This window comes from Castor canadensis, chromosome 15 (assembly GCF_047511655.1).
Source record: "Castor canadensis chromosome 15, mCasCan1.hap1v2, whole genome shotgun sequence".
Lineage (NCBI taxonomy): Eukaryota > Metazoa > Chordata > Mammalia > Rodentia > Castoridae > Castor > Castor canadensis.
In genome coordinates this window covers 55,955,865-55,961,905 of record NC_133400.1, presented here as the reverse complement: position 1 = coordinate 55,961,905, position 6,041 = coordinate 55,955,865, and the positions used below count along the sequence as shown (strand labels likewise).

Sequence of the window (6,041 nt, the reverse complement as noted above, 5' to 3'; positions counted from 1 at the left end):
CCAGATGCTTTGGCAGTGTGTACCAAAGCTCCCTGAGCCATGATTGCTCCATGTTCTTAAAACTGTATGCTACCAGAGTCTCAAACAATAGGCCCTCTCTCAAAATATAGTCTTGCTACAGTTCTCAGAGGTGAGGGGTGTGACAAAATCTCTTTCTTTACCAAGGCTCGCTTTCTATACTGGAGCACTCACTTTCACCAAAACCTAACAATGTGTATTAGGTTTTCAGGAATGTGGGATTATCCGGCATCTAGATTTGCCAGTCTGTCACCATGGCTGTCTTAATTACCCTGTGATTGCCATGTCACCTTCCAATACACCTCCCAGAGAACAGGAATGTGCTTGGAACTGTTTGGCACTTTTCTTTGTTGTCTTCGTTCCCCCTGTCTGTTCTTCCATCCTGTAACTTTGCTCATGATTTCTAATGTTGTCGCTTCAAATTACAGTCTCATCATTGCTATCTGACTCTTCTAATTCCTGCAGTAAAATCAGAGAATGCTTCGAATCCACTGCCCTGTCCCTTACCCTTCTTGGAAATGTTAAAAACATGAATGAAATTTTATTTCTGTTCTCCTTTGGGGTCTGACTTGTACTCTTGCTTGGGACAGGAGATTTAACCTAAACAATCCAAGTGTAAAAATACTCTGAGCTAGGGTCAATGGTGACATTTTGAGATGTGGGTCATGTTGGTCCAATTGATCTGGTGTTTGGGATCCAGAGATCATTGTTCCTCATTGGAACATCTTTTGCAAGGCAGTACACAAACCTGATTTCCAAGTAGGCCTAAGGGTCTTTGATTCCCATTCATTCTCATGCATGCTTATAGAGCTGGCTCTGCAGTTTGTCAGTTGCTGTAGACACAATGGAATACTAAGGGGCTGGTCACTTCCTCAGTGCCTGTGTGAGGTCATTCTATCCCTTCTGGTTTTGCTGCTTTACCTGGTCACATATGTCTCAGATCTTCTGATGAGCCATCTGGCTGGCATAGAAATGCCTGATGATCATAAAAGAATGATTTGATTGTTCTCATCTGGAGTCTGGTACCTTAGAACTACCACATCAGCTGCTCTCAAATTCCACAACTAACTCATTCACCATATTTTGCTGTCTTTTCTGAAGATCTGGCCAGTTGCCAAGGCCAGCATCTTTATGTGGGTCTCCATCTTTATTTCCTCCCCTGTACGAAAAAAGTTCTCCTCTCAAGTTTGCCAGAGATTCTACCCTGAGACATGAATTGAGGATATGGGAGTCTGGTGATGATTACCTTTTGAACTTTGGACTCTTGTGCTTCAAGCAGAGTAATCTTGATGGAGGCCCTGGCAAGCCTCAGAGAGTGCTTTATGTGCCAATTCCTCTTGCCAATCATGGCACCTATTGCCTTGGCAGGAATAAACACCTGCAACATCTCCTGGTCTGGAGCCTGCATAAAAGAGAGGTAGGGAGCAGCATTGTTAACACTAAAGAATGATGATGGGGCTGCACTAGATTAGGCTGGAAAAGACCAAAGCAGCCAGGTTGAGACCAGGTACTAGGTGAGTCTTTAGGTTCATGATGGGCACACTGGTCTCATGGGTTTCCTAAATGTTTTTCATGATCCCTTGTTCAGACTTTTACCAGAACTTCATAACATCCTCCACCATGATGGCCCTCTCAAAGTTGTACAGAATAAGGTCCTGCAGTGAGTAGACAGTGATTTTCATCTTTGTACCCTGCTTCACATGCTCCAGGTTATGAGTTCCTTACCAATTAGATTTTCTGCCAAGTTTTTATAAGCCAGGATCTTCAAGGTCTACAGGATGTTCACCAGCCACTTTCATGTTCTTTGCCTCCTTATGCAAACTCTCTTAGATGATGTTAAATGTTAAGGAACAGCCCTGTGGTGTGGAGTGTGCACTGATGATCTTTTCAGATATACTGCATTCTCTTTCTTATGTATGTTTATCTTGGACTGGACCTGTTTTGTGATGTAACACCAGCTGTCCCACAAATCCATTTCTGCATGCCTCCTAACCCTGGTCATTGTCCCAGAGTTCAGCCTATGTTCTCTTTTATTTTCCCCCATTAAATCTATAATGAATTAATGTTTTATTTTGAATCATGAGGCAACAAAGGAACATTTTTAAATTGGCCATTTACTAGTCCAATATTCTTTCTTTTCTTTATAGTTAAAGTGCCAGTACATTCATTCTCTGTATCACAGCATCCCAGTCTCAGATGCAGTTCTGTGATCATGATCTTTCTCCTTTTCCTCTACTTCCTCATCCTCCTCCTCTTCTTCTCCTGCATCTACTCCTCTTTTTCTTACTTCTTTTTCCTCCTTCCTCTTCCTCTTTGTCCTCCCCCTCTTCCATCTTATCCTCCTCTTCCTCTATCCCTTTCTTCTATCAGTCCTCCTAGTCTTAATCCTCTGCTCTTCCACTTTCTCCTCCTCCTCAGCCTCCTCCTTTTCCTTTGGCTCCTCCTCATCATTTTTTTCCTCCTTCTCTTCCTTCTCTGGTTTTCCTCCCTGAGCTTTCTAAGCTATTATAATGTTGTGTGGCACTAAGAATGCAATGTTCGTTTCTTGAGCTTTGAAGGAAGTACCTGGTTCAAATCTTCTTATCTGATTCTTGGGGGACCTTGGCTAAGTTATTTAATGCTGCTGAGCTTCAGTTTCCATACCTGAAAATAAAATAATTATCTTGCAAGGTTATGAGTATTAAATACCAGTACAAAGATTCATAATCTAGTACCATACACACAGTAGGTACTCAATACAACTTAGCTCCTTGGCTTGAGTTCTCTTCAAAGCATAGTCATCAATACAGTGACTTTATTCTTGTTATTCTTTTACATTAGCCTTTTCCCCTTTGAATATTTCTTGACAGCTGTGGTCATGTTGGACAACATGTAGATGGCTCACTCTTACCCATTCTATGTCTTTGAGTGGGTCTTACTCTATGTATTGGAGACTAACAACATGGAGACCCTATCTCCTGACTCATATACTGCTTGGTTTCTGCATCAACCAGCTCCCGCCAAGCAACTGCACCTATACAATATGTGCAATATGCAGTTTTTCTGCTGCTTCTAGAGCCACCTAACTTTTCTGAGACAGGGTGAAGGCTGACTTTACTAGTGTGGATCACAGCTATAGCAGTATTGTCCAGGAGCCCAGAATAATGTGGCAGCTTATGGATTCTCTGGCTTCAATGTGTTTACTGAACAGGTAGCTCCTTAGTAGGGCTAATTTTTTATGTTATTCGTGGGGTTCATTCAGCTTACATCTGTTATTCCTGCCATGGCAATGATATTGCAATTAATTCCCTGTGTATGTTCCTTTCTATTTAAAGTATGTGCTAAAGTCATTGCTCTCTGAAACTGAAACTGATTAAAATAAATACTCAGAAATTGGAGAAAAATGACATGGTACATTTGAATGTAATTTTCATGGAAGGAGAACTTTCCCTTTTGTTCAGTGTGGTGTCCTCGATGCCTAAAGTAGTACCTAGAGAAACTCAGTAAATATTTTTGAAATTGTACAATAAATTAGTGAATAAATTCCTGCTTTCTTAGTAGTTATATGTTACTACTTAACAAATTACCCCCAAACTTAGCATCTTAAAAGAACAAGCATTTATTATCTTGTAGTGTTTAGAGCTCAGGAATCTGGGAACAGCTTAACTGGATAATTCTGACTTGGGACCTCTCACAAACCTGCCGACATCTCAAGCTGACTAGTACAGGATCTTTTGAAGGCTCCTGTGGCTCATGGCAAGGCCTCAGTTCTTCAGTGCATGGACTCTCCACCAACTGCCTGAGTGTACTCACAACATGGCAGCTGTCTCACCTCTCCCCAGGCCTTTCCCACCTCTCCCCTGGGCTTTCCCATAGAGAGCAGGTGATATTTCCCAGAGTGAGTGATAAGACAGAGAGACAAGACAGAAAACCACACTCACCTAAGACAGAAGCTGCAGTCTTTATCCCCAAAGTGAAAGTACTTTGGGATACTTGGTTAAAAAAGTACCTTGTTATGGAGTACTTCAGTGGTAGACTTAATACAAAGACTGATCCAGAAAGCAAAGACTGATCCAAAAAAGAAGGCAACAACTTATCCTTATTTTGTCATTTCATGCTTAGCATTTATGTATTTACATGTGTAGACAGGAAGTCTGAATTGGTTTGCTATGGAGAATAAAATACCAATAAAAAGGTCTGCATTCATATCAAATATTTCATCCAAAGTCAGTGTGTTATTATTCTTTTAGAAAGAAGATTACACTTTCAATAATTTCACATCAAAAGTAAGTCCCTAAAGGGCTGGATGCATTACTTAAAGTAGTAGAGTGCTTCTGTACCAAGTGTGAAGCCATGAGTTCAAACCCTGAACCATCATAAAAGAAAAAAAACTTCTGTATTAAGGTCAAAACCTATAATAAGAAACCAAGGTAAGTCCATAAAGAACTGCATTCAAATTGTAGCACATTATACACAAAATGTGCAATCTGTATGTTAGTTGAATGACTGTCACACTGATTGTCAAACAATGAAAGCCCTGAGGGAAATGAATCCCTGAACCACAGAATTCTGTAAAAAAAAAAAGCAGTTTTGTTGAAGTGAAAGAGAATAGGTAGAAGGTGTTGTGCAAGAAGCTATATAGGATTCAAGAAGCATAGGAGGGCACAGAGGAAGAACAGCAATGAAGGTAAAGAACATCCCTTTTGGAACATCATGCAGCTGAATCCAGGGATTAGTTTATCTGGGTCCATATATGATCTGGTGGAAAAAGAAGGTGCTGAAAAAGAAGATGATCAGGAATGTGCATAGACATTTAGTTACAAAATTTTCACAGCATTTTTATAACGATGAAAAATTAGAAATCATTTGGACGATGTCAGTTGCAATTAGTTCAGTACACTAAGCTTCATCCTGGTTATGGAATGCTACATAACCACTAAGAGAGGTGTTGGGACATCTGGAAAATGCAGCAATAAATTAACACATTTATTCAATCTCCTTCCAAAACAGATTGGAATGAATGAAACAAGATACACCAAAGACAATGTCATCAAACCATGAATCTAGGAACTTTTCCCAACCTCATAGCACAGACTGCAAGAAATCCTGCTCCAAAAACAGTATAAGCAAATACAAAAAAATTATATCTAAAGTGACATAAAATTCTGGGAACCAATTCATAGCTCCTTTCTGGGAGTAAGCTGTACAATATAGAGACAAATGGCTGACTTTCTGAACAATCCTACTAATACTTCTCACTTTGGAGGGACAAGAAATAGGGTTTGAGTTGGCAAGAGAAGAGATCTGGAAGGCTCCATATGAGGCCCTTTTTCCCATTATAAGGCCAAACATCAGTCCCAGAGCAGGATGGGAAAGAGCCAGAAATAAGCTTCTAGCAGCAATTGTCTCTGAGGGCTAGGCATTTGTCCACACAGCAAGGAAAAGAAAAAAGAAGAAAAGAGATAACAGAGGATAGAAAAGGAGAGGAGAGGAGAGGAAAAGAAAAGAACTAGTGTCACCTTCCCTTCTCCCCAACCCAAGCATTAAGGGCAAATAAACTCTACTTTGCTACATCCAGGTACAACTGGACTTGCTACAACCCACCTCTCTTGCAACTGTAACACTGAAAAATTTCCTCTTTTTTTCTCTTGGATCCAGCTTCCCAACATGGGTGATTTTATGAATGTAGCTGATATCAGCTTCTCCTGAAGGTTCTACTTCAGATATACAGGAAAATCATCACCTGGTTGTATTATGAATTTATTCCTTAAATATCAACAATCAAAACAAAACATAGTTTTCCATGTCCTGAAAATAAATACTCAATCCAAAGTTGCCAAGGGAAATTCAGACTTTAGCATTTTCCTCTCTAAATCTTAATATTCCACCTCTATTTTTTCTTATTTTTATTCTTATCTTATGTGGCAGGTGCTTTGTATATATGAGTTGACACTCATGAGGCAACTGAAAGGTATTATTAAAAATAGTTTTTCTTTTTCTTCTCTGATAGTACTGGAGGTTGAACTCAGAGCTGCATGCTTGCT

The 6,041-nt window shown here is 39.9% G+C and overlaps 1 pseudogene; it reads right to left on the bottom strand.

Annotated features, from left to right (window-relative positions):
- Positions 1–882: 882 nt before the first annotated feature.
- Positions 883–2,020, bottom strand: LOC141417251 (insulin-like growth factor 2 mRNA-binding protein 1; annotated as a pseudogene).
- Between the last annotated feature and the right edge of the window lie 4,021 nt (positions 2,021–6,041).